This window comes from Theropithecus gelada, chromosome 3, assembly GCF_003255815.1.
Source record: "Theropithecus gelada isolate Dixy chromosome 3, Tgel_1.0, whole genome shotgun sequence".
Classification (NCBI taxonomy): Eukaryota; Metazoa; Chordata; class Mammalia; order Primates; family Cercopithecidae; genus Theropithecus; species Theropithecus gelada.
In genome coordinates this window covers 152,943,541-152,958,216 of record NC_037670.1, presented here as the reverse complement: position 1 = coordinate 152,958,216, position 14,676 = coordinate 152,943,541, and positions in this window count along the sequence as shown.

The following is a 14,676-nucleotide window of genomic DNA, read 5'->3' as shown; positions in this document are numbered from 1 at the left end:
CAATGCTGCTCAAACCATCACCATCTTCCATCTGGGTTACTGCAAAGGGCTCCAATTTTCCTAGCCCCCACTGTTGCCTCCTTCCAGAATTTTCTCAATACACAGCAGCCAAGGTGATTATTCTAAAATGTAAATGAGAGCAGGTAGTTCCTCTGCTTAAAACACTCCACTGGTTTCTCTAGGGTCAAAGAGGAAGTCAGTCTTTGCTGGGGCCCACAGGTCCTTCATGATCAGGCCTCCACTGTCTCAGGCTTTCTCTTGCTTGTCCCCTACCCATACTGTCCTGGTCATGCTAGCCTCCTTGCTGTCTTCCAGTGCCAGTGCCCTCCTCTTCACCCCAGGCCCCGTGGCTCACTCCCTCACTTTCTTTGGGTCTGTGCTCAAGAGCATCGTGTTAGACCTTCCCTGAACCCCCTTGCCACCCCCGACACACTGTCACTCTCTGACCCCATCCCTGCCCATCCTGCTTCATTGTTCTCTATAACACATCACAAACATACTCTCTCTTTGTATGCATAGTGTCTGGGCTGTGTGGTGTGTGGCTCCTGCCTGTAATCCCAGCAATTTAAGAAGCCTAAAGCAGGAGGATGGCTTGAGCCCAGGAGTTCGAGACCAGCCTGGGCAATGCAGTGAGACTCAGTCTCTACAAAAAATAAATAAATAAAATAGGCAGGTATGGTGATGCCAGCCACTCAGAAGGCTGAGGCAGGGGAATCCCTTGAGCTCAGGGGTTCAAGACTGCAGTGAGCTGTGATTATGCCTCTGCAGCCTGGGCAATAGAGCCAGACCCTGCCTCTAAAACATAAATAAATATATGCAGAGTGTTTGTTTTCCCTGATATGTTTTTATCCCCTAAAGCGCTGTCACCCATAAATACTTGCTAAATGCTGAATGAATGCATAAAACATATATTCATCATCCATTCTGCATCAGGAAATATACAGCAAGGTTGAGGATACAAAGATATCGAGAGGAAACGTGCTCCCTTGAGGAACCAGGCAGCTGGCAGGGGAGACCAACCTTCTTTTGTATTTGTGGGTAATACAGTGTATACAGGATAACACAAAGATGGCACTTGGAGGGATGACTGTATGCTGGACACTGTGTTAACATGCGTGGTGCCATTTAATACAGCCCTGGGAAGTGGGGACTACAATCATCCTCGTTTCCAGGGGAGAAAACAGGCTCAGAGGGGCATAGTAATTTGCCTAAGGTCACCCAGCTTCTCAGCCATGAGCTGAGGTTGTGACCCAGCCTCACTCTTTCTATTTCTATTTTTATTTTTTTGAGAGAGGGTCTCACTCTATCACCCGGGCTGGAGTGTGGTAGCATAATTACGGCTCACTGCAGCCTTGACCTCCCAGGCTCAAGCGATCCTCTCTCCTCAGCCTCTTGATTAGCTGGGACTACAGGCGCATGCCACTACATCTACTAATTTTTTCTTTGTATTTTGTGTAGAGATGGGGTTTCACCATGTTGCCCAGGCTGGTCTCGAACTCCTGGCCTCAATGATCCTCCTGCCTCAGCCTTCCAAAATGCTGGGACTATAGGCATGAGCCATCACCCAGCCCACAGCCTCAATCTCTAGCCCCAAAGTCCCTGCTCCTCCCACTCTCCCGGGGGAGGGCAGAATAGGCTGGGGATGGAGAAAGGAAAGAGAAGAGTAGGGTGGAGGTTCTTCCTATCAGTAGGAGAGAGGTAGAGAAGGACTGAGCTGGCACGGGGCCCTGGGCGACAGGGAATTGTGCCAGCCCCACCAGCCTCCTCCCTCCCCTCATGTGTGCTCTGCAGCCCCGGGGCTGAGTGGGCTCCCTCTCTGGCATCGAACTTCTTTGTCACACCCCTACCCTTGCCTCAGGACTGGCTACACAGGCATCCCTTTCTGGTCCAGTCAGGCATATAACCCCAGGCTGACAGGCATCCGGGTGCCAGGGCAGCTTCAGCTGGCCAAGGGTGAGGTCATAGGCTGAGCACTCAGGGCCTGGCCCCTCCTCCCTCTCATTGCAGGCTCAGCCCTTGCCCTGCCCTTCTGCAAAATTCCCCTCTGACCTCCCTTCTGCCCCACAGCTTCCCCGCAGCAGGCTCTGGCTTCTACCTGGCAAAGCCTATCGTATTAGTTTCCTTTGGCTGCTGTAACAAATCACTACACACTTAGCAGCTGAAAGCAACAGAAATGTACAATCTTACTGTTTTGGAGGCCAGAAGTCTGCAGTGGGTCCTCAGGGCTGCGTTCCTCCTGGAGGCTCTAGGGGAGAACCCATTCCCTTGCTTTTGCTGACTTCTAGCGGCTGCCCCTTCCTCCATCTTCAGAATCAGCTATGTAATATCTTTAAATGTCCCTGTCTTTCTACCCTGCTTCCATTTTCACACCTGCGCTGATTCTGACACCCTTGTCTCCCTTATAAAGACCCTTGTGGTTATATTGGGCCCATCTGATAAACTCTGATAATCTCCTCATCTCAAAACTTCCCATTTAATCACATCTGCAGAGTTCCTTTTGGCATGTAAGGTAACACATTCACGGGTCCTGGATTATGGACATCTTTGTGGGGGGCCACACCTAGCTAGGATGGTGACCTCCTCCCTAACCAGAGGGAGTAGTTCTCAACACGTTACCATGATCTCATGCTATCCTTGTGGGGCAGCATGGATCCCCACAGTACAGACGGCAAGCCTCGCTGACTCCAAAGCCTGTGGCCTTGTTGCAATCTCAAGGTTGCCTCCAAGATTGGAAATAAATCCCTCCCTCCTGGAGCTCCCCCATGGCCCCTCTGCTTTGGCTGGCGTCCCGTTGGGTTTGCATCTTGGTCTGGCCTACAAGCTCCCTGAGGCAGAGGGGCCCTGGCATGGAGATTGGAGGAGGAGGCACTCAGACACCGTCAGAGTGGAAGCAGAGAGGATTTTGCCGGCTGCGGGACGAGTGGGCTCTGGAGGATCTATTCTTCCCCTGCCATATTTGCAACATTGTGTGTCTGTCCATTTTTCTGGCAGAGGGAGCAGAACTTCCACCAGATTTTCAGTGGAAGCTCCACCTCCAAGGATCAAGAAACCCTGTTCTGGGCTGCCCCTGATCCCCCCTTTCCTGGGCTGCCTTCTCTGAGTCTGCCTGTCACCAGGGCTCACTCAGCACCAGGGGACGATGCTGGGGACAGTGGAGAGGGAGTGGGATGAGAGACTGCTCCACGCTGCCCCCACTCCGCACCTGCTGTGAATTCCAGAAGGCCACTCAGACCTGTCTGGCCAGAAGGCAGGGGAGCTTTCTGGGTCACCATAAGCCAAGGCAGCCGAACGTGTGCAGGGACATGGGTGGGGATGGCAGTGCAACCCTGCTGTCTCCTCTAGATTGCTCACATCTGTCTGCGAGGCAGGCGGCCCTGTGCTGAAATGCAGATTTCAGGGGTAGGGGGCAAAAGTCTACTTTTCTTTCTTTCTTTTTCTTTTTTTGAGATGGAGTCTTGCTCTGTCACCCAGGCTGGAGTGCAGTGGCACGATCTTAGCTCACTGTAACTTCGCCTCCCAGGTGCAAGTGATTCTCCTGCCTCGGCCTCTCAAGTAGCTGGAATTACAGGCACTTGCCACCACACCTGGCTAATTTTTGTATTTTTGGTAGAGACGAGGGTTTCACCATGTGGGCCAGGCTGGTCTTGAACTCTTGACCTCAAGTGATCCACCGTGGCCTCCCATAGTGCCGGGATTACAGGCGTGAGCCACCGCGCCCAGCCAAGAGTCTGCTTTTCTAACAAGCATCCGGTGCTGCTGGTCCATGGCCACACTTTGAATACGAAGACCCAGAGGACCTGGGCCTACTTCTGTCCCTTTCTCCTCTGCATTCATTCAATGATTCGAATCTTTGGAGCTCCCACAATATGTTATTCTCCACCCTCCCCCCACCAGCTTCACCCCCTGGCACTGACTGTGAGGGCCTGGTGGGGGGCAGGGGGAGCTGCTGCCCACTCTCCTTTCCCTGGCGGGGTCTGGTCCCTCGGGGACCGGGCATGACCTTGCTCAGGGTGCCAGGATGAAGCGAGCGCTCCTCCACTGGGCTTCCCCGTCACCTCCCATGCTTCTGCCAGCCCTGCGTCTCTGTGATCTCCACCCTCCCAGCTTTTCCTGCTCTTGGCCCTCGTAGACATGACTTCACTCTCCTATCAACCAGCAGCGACCCCACCTGGAAGAAGGAGGGTGGAGTGGCCTTCGCAGCTTTGCCAAAGCAGAACTGGAACACAGCTCTCTCCATTCCCAGGGAAGGTTGATCCAGGCACTTTATTCGGATTTCAGAATTTGGGATGGAGTTCGATGAATGGCTTACTACACCTTGTAAAACAGGAAGTGCGTTTTGAGCAATCTGCTCCGATAGCCAGAGGCACTAGTATTTCAGGTATGTCCCCTTCACCCAAGCCCTCATTCCTAGGCAGGTCTTACAAAGGGTTCCGCCAGCGCCCTCTACAGGCCACACAATCAGGGCTCCGCTTGTGGTGGGGTGGGGAGCACAGAAACGTGCAGACCACAAGATGTTTGCACGCACAGCCTGCACTCCAGAGATTCAGCCGCCCATCCACTGCCCAGGAGAGGGCCAGGGGGCCAGGGGAGAGAGAAAAGGAATGGAGGGCATCGGAAGGGCTCCTCTCTTCTCCCCCAGCAGCCCCAGGCACAGAGCATGTCCCCACCAGCCCCTGCCCCCAGCCTCCCTGCCCAGACAGGCCCTCTCACAGATCAGGGAGAGAAGTGGCCCCAGCACCAACATTGCCATTTAGCAATACTGCCACTTACATCACGAAGACCTCAGATCTCAGAGGAGACAGGGAGGAGAGCTGAGGTGAGGAGCCAGAGACTGCTATGAGGTGCCTCTCCAACTCTTGGCTGCATGGAGTGGAGAGGCCTGCAGAGGTGAGCTGGGGGCCTGTATTGGGGCTTCAGAGGGAGCATAAGGTGTCTTCCTTCGTGCATGAAAACCCTGACTAGGCCTCATGTGGGTGCTGACCTGGTGGCTTTGTTGTGGTCCTCCCCCCGCCACAGGCCCCTCAGCTGCTCTTCTGTTCTCTGAGGACCTGAGGGATCATGACCTGGGAGGGGAGGGGGTTACAGGCAGGAGGTCTCCACTCCCCTGATGCAAGAAACAGCTGAGTTCGCCTGGCATCTGTGGAAAGCCTTCAGGTTGTCAAAAACCAAAGCCTCACTGAGGTTTGTTCCTACTTTGGTGTTGGTGCAGGAGAAGGGGCTTGGATCCGAGCCCCCAGTGCTGACATCGACCTACCACCCCATCCCCCTTACCCTGTGCCTGGGTGGTCCAGGGGTCTTCGGCAGGGTGGGAGGGGCAGGAGTGGGGGACTGTGCTCTAAGTGGGCAAGTTGTGTGCCTTTTCACAGTGACAGGAGAACCAGGACAGTCTGCCCTGGGGCCTACTTTGCCCTACAAAACAGATCAGTCCTGCAGATGGTGCATAGCTCCTCCTAGCTGCCAGCCTCCTCACCTCTTTACCTGCTAGTGAGAGTGCACCTGCACCTGTGGTCCAGCCCCTGGCAAGACTCCTCTTCTGGCCGCTTGCATCTCTTCCTTGCCCCCCGGCCCTGTCCTGGTGTCCCCCACTACCAATCTCTCCTGTTCACTGACCCAGACTTCTCCACCTCCTCCACTGCACCCAGCGGCTTCATCTTTCACTCCTTGGAACCCTAGTGCTGTAGTAAGAATAGTAGCAAACACTCACAAAGTATATCTATGTGCCGGTCACTGTTTAAAGCCCTCTGTGTATACTGACTTATTTAATGGTGGCAGTAACTCTAGGACAGAGAGACAATTATTATCCCAATTTTGCAAATGAGAAATCTGTTATGTTGGGAAACAGTAAGGTTGAGTTAAGCCTAAGGACTGAAGAAAGAAGGAGATAGAGACCAGCAAAGCAGGCCTTTGGGAGCAGTCATCCTTGTCCAAAGATGAAAAGACTTGTTTTTTGTAATTACAAAGTAATGTGTGCAGCAGACTTCCCTGGCCCTTGCCCTACCTACTACTGATCCCCAAGAGCTAAAGGCACAAAGGGATGAAAAACAGGCACCCAGGGCTGGGCACAGTGGCTCACGCCTATAATCCCAGCACTTGGGGAGGCTGAGGCAGGCCGATCACTTGAGGTCAGGAGTTTGAGACCAGCCTGGCCAACATGGTGAAACCCCGTCTCTACTAAAAACACAAAAATTATCTGGGCCTGGTGGCATGTGCCTGTTGTCCCAGCTACTCACAAGGCTGAGGCACGAGAACTGCTTGAACTCGGGAGGCAGAGGTTGCAGTAATCAGAGATCCTATCACTGCACTCTAGCCTGGGTGACAGAGGGAGACTCTGTCTCAAAAAAAAAAAAAAAAAAAAAAAAAGAAAAGAAAAAAATCAGGCACCCACTGGAGGGCCCTTCTGCTGGCCTGTTCCTACTCTCTAGTCCTAGGATCCAGGGCAGGAGGGGAGAAGGCCAGGGACCAGAGCCAGGAGGGCTCCTGGGTTCCAGGCTCTATTCCTCAAGCCGCCCCCCTCACCATTCTGCTTCTTGTTCACCTCCAGTTTTCTTCATTTCTCTTGGGAGAGAGCTGGGCCTGGCCCTGTGGGTGCTAGGAAAGGTGTTCTGGCCTGCCTGGGAGGGGACAGCCCCGCAGAGTTGGGCTGAGGTGCCCTCATTCCAGGCCTGTCTTTTCTTGACATCCCTCTCATGGTCCTTCCCCTCTGCCTTCCCTTTGCTCTGACTCCCAGACCCAAAACAAATTCTACTTTCCGGTGCTTGGTGCCTCAGTACCATGCTGTTCCTGGTCCACTGTCCTCTCCCAGAAGGGATTCAGCCCTAGGAGTATCCCTAGAATGTGGCCTCACTCTCTGCCCCTAGAGAAGGAGAGAAAAGCTCAGAGTATGGTTGAAAGAGGGAGAGAGAGCAAACGGCTGAGCTCAGAGAGGCCAGACGAGGAAGTGGCTGTTGGAAAGATGTTAGCCATGGCCACTGGGAGGGGGTGAGGGAGATCAGAGTCTGGGACCCAGAAAGATGACAGGGCCCTTAGATGACAGAGGCATTCTGGGTGTTGAGATATACACCTGGGTGATTGTTTTGTACTGATTCTAAATATCACTCTTTAAATTGTGATTGCAATATAATCTATGGGCCAGATACAGTGGCTCATGCCTGTAATCCCAGTACTTTGGGAGACCAAGGTGGGAGGATTGCTTGAGGCCAGTTTAAAACCAGCCTGGGTAACATAGGGCTAACTTTAAAAAAAAGTAGCCAGGTGTGGTGGCACACACTTGTAGTTATAGCTACTCATGAGGCTGAGGCAGGAGAATCCCTTGAGCCCAGGAGTTCCAGGTTGCAGTGAGCTATGATCATGCAACTATACTCCAGCCTGGGCAATTGAGTGAGACCCTGTCTCTTAAAAAAAAAAAAAAAAAAAAAAAAAGTAGTCTATGGACAAGCCATGACTAGGAGAAAATATTTGTAAAGGATATAGCTGATAAAGGACTGTATTGAAAATATTTTTTCTTTCTTTCCTTCCTTACCTTCTCTTCTCTTGTCTTCTCTTCTGTCTTTCTTTCTTTCTTTTTTTTTTTTTGAGACAGAGTCTTGCTTTGTTGCCCAGGCTAGAGTGCAGCGGTGCAACTTGGGCTCACTGCAACCTCTGCCTCCCAGGTTCAAGTGATTCTTCTGCCTCACCCTCCTGAGTAGCTGGGATTACAGGCACCTGTGACCATGCCCGGCTAATGTTTGTATTTTTAGTAGAGATGGGATTTCACCATGTTGGCCATGCTGGTCTCGAACTCCTGACCTCAAGTGATCTGCCCGCCTTGGCCTCCCCAAGTGCTGGTATTACAGGCATGAGCCACTGTGCCTGGCCAAGAACCCTTAACACTCAATAATAAGAAAAAGAACAATGTGATTTAAACATGGGCAAAAGAGCTGGAAGGATAGCCCAGCAAAGAAGATATACAGACAGAAAATAAGCATATGAAAGATTCTAAACATCATATGTTGTTAGGAAATGGCAAATTAAAACAACAGTGAGAAACTACTACATACCCATTGGAATGGCAAAAATCGAAAACAGCAAATGCTGGCAAGGATGTAGAGCAACAGGAACGCTTATTCATTGCTGGTGGGAACGCAACAGGGTACAGCCACTTTGGAAGAGAGTTTGGCAGCTCCTTATAAAACTAAATACACTGTTGCCACATGATGCAGTAATTGTGTTCCTCGGCATACCCCAATGAATTGAAAACTGTCCACAGAAAAACTTGCACAAGGATGTTTATAGCAGCTGTATCCATAATTGAAAACTTGGGAAGTAACCAAGATGTCCTTCTTGGTTACGGATAAATAAACTGTGGTACATCCAGGCGATGGAATATTATTCAGTGCTAAAAAGAGGTAGAGTGGGCATGGTGGTGCATGCCTGTAATCCTATGGGAGGCCGAGGCAAGCAGATTACTTGAGCTCAGAAGTTTAAGACCAGCTTGGGCAACACGGTGAAACCTTGTCTCTACAAAAAGAAATACAAAAATCAGCCAGCATGGTAGCATGCACTGGTAGTCCCAGCTACTCAGAGGCTGAGGTGGGAGGATCACTGGATCACTTGAGCCTGAGAGGCAGAGGTTGCAGTGAGCCAATATCACACTACTGCACTCCAGCTTCGGCCTGCGTGACAGAGTGAGACCCTGTCTCCAAAAAAAATAAATAAATAAAATAAAAGGGAGCTATCAAGCCATGAAAATACATCATGGAGGAAACGTAAATGAATATGACTGAGCCAATCTGAAAACATGCTGTGTGATTCCAACTATATGACATTCTGGAAAGGGCAAAACTATGGAGACAGTAAAAGGATCATTGGTTGCCAAGGGTTAGAAGGGAGGAAGGAATGAGTCGGTGGAACATGGAGAATATTTAGGGCAGTGAAATTTTTTTTTTTTTTTTTTTGAGGCGGAGTCTCGCTCTGCCGCCCAGGCTGGAGTGCAGTGGCCGGATCTCAGCTCACTGCAAGCTCCGCCTCCCGGGTTCACGCCATTCTCCTGCCTCAGCCTCCCGAGCAGCTGGGACTACAGGCGCCCGCCACCTCGCCCGGCTAGTTTTCTGTCTTTTTTAGTAGAGACGGGGTTTCACCGTGTTAGCCAGGATGGTCTCGATCTCCTGACCTCGTGATCCGCCCGTCTCGGCCTCCCAAAGTGCTGGGATTACAGGCTTGAGCCACCGCGCCCGGCCAGGGCAGTGAAATTGTGCTGTATGGTACTATCATGATGGATACGTGTCATTATACGTTTGTCCAGACCCACAGACTGTACAGTCCTGGAGACATCCCTTATATAAACTGTGGATTTTGGGTGATAACAATGTGTCAATGTAGTTCACTTATTGTCACAAATGTACCATTCTGGTGAGGGATGTTGATAATGGGGGAAGCTGTGCTGTGTGGGCAGAGAGCTTATGGGAAATGTCTGTACTTTCCACTCAATTTTGTTGTGAACCTAAAACTGCTGTAAAAATGTAAAGTCTATTAAAAAATTTTTTTTTGAGATGGAGTCTTGCTCTGTTGCCCAGGCTGGAGTGCAGTGGCACAATCTTGACTCACTGCAACCTCCGTCCCTGGGGTTCAAGCGATTATCCTGCCTCAGCCTCCCGAGTAGCTGGGATTATAGGTGCCCACCACCACTCCTGGCCAATTTTTGTATTTTTAGTAGAGGCGGGGTTTCACCATGTTGGCCAGGCCAGTCTCGAACTCCTGACCTCAGGTGATCTACCCACCTCTGCCTCCCAAAGTGCTGGGCTTACAGGCAAGAGCCACTGCACCTGGCCTATTAATAATTTTTTAAAGTATTGAGTAAAAAAGGAAACAGAATGAGGTCAATTACCCAATGCCATTCGTGTAAATTAAAAGCATAAATACAAATAAAATAGTATTCCATGTCAAAAAAAAATCTATGTTCAGGCCAGACAATTAGGAATACACAGAAAAATAAATGTAATAATTGTGATGCTATTGTATATATGCTTTTATGTCCTGCTTTTTTTCTTTTTTGCAGGCTTAGTATTTCAGTTCCACCTGGCTTGAAAAACTAACGTATATATAACATTATAACATAATTATTTTTCATTTTATTACAATCTTTAACACTTTATTTATTATTATTATTATTATGTTTGAGACAGAGTCTTGCTCTGTCGACCAGGCTGGAGTGCAGTGGTGCAATCTCGGCTCACTGCAACCTCCGCCTCCCAGATTCACGCCATTCCCCTGCCTCAGCCTCCCAAGTAGCTGAGACTACAGGTGCCTGCCACCATGCCTGGCTAATTTTTGTTGTATTTTTTAGTAGAGACAGGGTTTCACCGTGTTAGCCAGGATGGTCTCGATCTCTTGACCTCATGATCTGCCTGCCTTGGCCTCCCAAAGAGCTGGGATTACAGGTGTGAGCCACTGCGCCTGGCCTAACATTTTATTTTTAACAGTTGCATACTGTTGTTCCATAATTTATTTAGCCATTTCCCTATTTTTTTTTTTTAATTGAGATGGAGTCTGGCTCTGTCGCCCAGGCTGGAGTGCAATGATGCGATCTTGGCTCACTGCAACCTCCGCCTCCCGGGTTCAAGTGATTCTCCTGCCTCAGTCTCCTGAGTAGCTGGGACTACAGGTGTGCACCACCACGCCCAGCTAATTGTTTTGTATTTTTAGTATAGATGGGGTTTTGCCATGTTGGCCAGGCTGGTCTTGAACTCCTGACCTCAGGTGATCCACCCACCTTCGCCTCCCAAAGTGCTGGGATTACAGGCGTGAGCTACCACACCTGGCTGCTATTTCCCTATTGTTAAGACCGTGTGGTCGTGTCCAATGTTTTGTTGTTATAAATAATGCTGTTGAGAATATCCTTAAGCTTTTGTTGTTGTTGTTTGTTTGTTTGTTGTTTGAGACAGGATCTGGTTCTGTCTCCAGGCTGAAGTGCAGTGGTGCGATCATGGCTCACTGCAGCCTTAACTTCCTGGCCTCAAGCAGTCCTCCTGCCTCGGCCTCCTGAGTAGCTGGGACCACAGACATGTACCACCACGCCCAGCTAATTTTTGTATTTTTTGTAGAGATGGAGTTTCACCATGTTGGCCAGGCTAGTCTCAAACTCCTGAGCTCAAGCAATCCACCCACCTCAGCCTCCCAAAGTGCTGGGATTACAGGCTGAAAGGAAAATGTCTTTTGGTAGAGAGATTGACTATTGTTGTTGTTTTGGTTAGAAATGGTTGACTAAAAATAGTTCTATTTTGAACATGACAGGTTTGAAGTATCTCTTAGATAGCCAAGCAGAGATGTCAGGTAGGTGGTTAGGTAAGATTCGTCTGCAGGTTAGAGGTCAGAGTTGGCATTTCCTAGATAGATGGGATTACCTACGAAAAACTGTAGATGGAAGAGGCAGAGCAACAAAAGAGGAGAGCCAAGAAAATGCAGTGTCTCTGAAGGCAAGAGAGTGAGTCCTCAAGAAGAAAGAGTAAATTATTGTGATGGTTAATTTTAGGTATCAACTTGACTGGGCTCAAGGGTGCCCAGATAGCTGGTAAAATATTATTTCTGTGTGTGTCTGTGAGGGTATTTCAGGAAGAGATTAGCAGTTGAATCAGAAGACTGAGTAGAGTTTACCCCCACCAATGAGAATAGCCATCATCCAATTGTTTGAGAGGTTGAAGAGAACAAAAAGTCAGAGGAAAGATGAATTTTCTCTCTGCTTGAGCTGGGCATCCGTCTCCTCATGCCCTTGGACATTGGTGCTCCTGTTTCTCCAGGACTTGAACCGGGACTTACACCATTGGTTCCCCCAGTTCTCAGCCTTCAGGTTTGGACTAGAACTATACCACCAGCTTTCCTGGGCCTTCAGCCTACAGACAGCAGATTGTGGGACTTCTCAGCTTCCCTAATTGCATAAGCCAATCTGTCATAATAAATCTCTTCCTACATACCTACACATATCCTTTTGGTTCTGTTTCTCTGGAGAACCTTGACAAATGCAGTGATCAGTGAGATCTACTGTTTCAACAAGGTCAAGGAAGAAGACCCAGCTCCACTGGACATAGCGGGCTAAAAGTCAGAATGACTTGGCAAGAGCTATTCAGTAAAGCAGCAAGATGGATGCCAGACTGGAGTACGGGGTGAGAATGTGGAGACAATACATGCAGACAACTGTGCTGGGAAGAGCAGGGAAATGGGGTGGGAACCCGATTAGTGCTGCTTCCCATTTCTTTGAACTTCCTGGTGATTCTTATGCCAGTATCGCAGTTTTTGTTTGTTTGTTCATTTACCACAGAATCATTGTAGCTTTGTAAGTATAGTTTAACATGTATGTAAATGAATAAATACAAACCGTCCAAGGGAGCAAGTTTCTGCCATGCATCCCACTTGCTACTCTTCTTTTTCAAAAGGGTTTATTTTCCCCCATTATTCTCACTAATGAGCTTTAAAATAATTATTTCAAACTTTAAAAATATATTGATAATTTATTTTATTTTATTTTATTTTATTTTATTTTATTTTATTTTATTTGAGAAGGAGTCTCACTCTGTCACCCAGGCTGGAGTACAGAGTGCAGTGGCATGATCTTGGCTCACTACAACCTCTGTCCCCCCAGGTTCAAGTGATTCTCCTGCCTCAGCCTCCCAAGTAGCTGGGATTATAAAGATTATAGGCCACAACGTCTGGCTAAATTTTGTATTTTTAGTGGAGACAAGGTTTCACCATGTTGGCCAAGCTGGTCTCAAACTCCTGACCTCAAGTGATCCGCCTGCCTCGGCCTCCCAAAGTGTTGGGATTACAGGTGTGAGCCACCGCGCCTGGCATACATTGATATTTTAATCGAAATAGTACTAAAAATAGAACTCAAGTTGGAGAGAGTAACCTTATAAAATGTTGAGGGGCTCTCTCCATAAATAAGAGTTGTTTCTCCATTTATCAAAGCCTCTTCTATCTCTCTCAATAAAGTTGTATGGTTTGCTTCACAAAAGTTCATTTTTTGATAAACATAAACTTATTTCTGTCTTTAACGCACTTTGTTTATATGGAATGGGATATTTAGCTTTAATCTAATCACAGTTTCTTCTAATAGTTTTCTGTTTCACAAAATAATTTTTTTTTTTTTTTTTGAGACAGTCTCGTTCTATTGCCCAGGCTGTAGTGCGGTGTTTCGATCTCGGCTTACTGCAACCTCTACCCCCAAGGCTGAAGTGGTCCTCCTGCCTCAGTCTATCTGGTAGCTAGGACTACAGACATGCCCAGCTAATTTATTTATTTATTTTTGAGAGGGAGTCTCACCTCCTGGGTAGCTGGGATTAGACACGTGCCACACACCCGGCTAATTTTTGTATTTTCAATAGTGAAGGGGTTTCACCATATTGGCCAGACTGGTCTCAAACTCCTGACCTCAGGTAATCCGCCTGCCTCGGCCCCCAAAGTACTAGAATTATAGGCGTGAGCCACCTCACCTGCCCAATGCCCCACTAATTTTTATATTTTTTGTAGAAACATGGTTTTGCCATAATGCAATTAGCCAGGTATGGTGGTGTGTGCCTGTAGTCCCAGCTACTTATGAGGCTTGTTTAGCCAATAATAATATTTTAACTTTTCCTTTGTTCTTTTCCAATATTTTTTCTCCTCCTCCTTCTTTTTCTCCTCCTTAGTCTTCTCCCCTCCTCCTTCTGTTCTCTTTATCCTCCTCCTTGTACGTCTGGTCTTATTGCATTGGCTACAAATTGTAAAACAAAGTTAAATGTCAATATTGACAGCAGAATCTCTATTTCTTTCTCTCTCTCTCTCTCTCTTTTTTTTTTTTTTTTTGAGACAGAGTCTTGCTCTGTCACCCAGGCTGGAGTACAGTGGCACAATCTCAGCTCATTGCAACCTCTGCCTCTCGAGTTCAAGTGATTCTCCTGCCTCAGCCTCCCGAGTAGCTGGGACTACAGGCACGCATCATCACGCCTGGCTAACTTTTGTATTTTTAGTAGAGAAAGGGTTTTGCCCTGTTGGCCAGGCTGGTCTTGAACTCCTGACCTCAAGTGATCCGCCCACCTTGGCCTCCCAAAGCTGGGATGACAGGCGTGAGCCGCTGTTCCTGGCCCTTTTTAGTTATTTTAAAATGTACAATAACTTATTGCTGACTGTAGTCACCCTGTTGTGTTATCAATACCAGATCTTATTCATTCTATCTAATTATATTTTTGTACCGTTAACCATCCCCACTTCTTCCCACCGCCACTACCATTTCCAGCCTCTGGTATCCTTCTACTCTGTATTTCCATGACTTCAATTATTTTCATTTTAGCTCCCACAAATAAGTAAGACCATGGGAAATTTGTCTTTCTGTGCCTTGCTTATTTCACTCAACATAATGACCTCCAGTTTCATCTATGTTGCTGCAAATGGCAGGATCTCATTCTTTCATGTGGCTGAATAGTACTCCATTGTGTATATGTACCACAGTTCCTTTTCTTTTTAAATTTTTCCTTAAAATTTTTTTTATCAACTTTTAAGTTCTGGGGTATATGTGCAGAATGTGCAGGTTTGTTACATAGGTAAATGTGTGCCATGGTGGTTTGCTGCAAATCAACCCATCACCCAGGTATTAAGCTCAGCACCCGTTGGCTGTTCCACCTGGTGCTCCTCCCCCCACTTCCCTGACAGGCCGCACAGTTTCTTTATCCA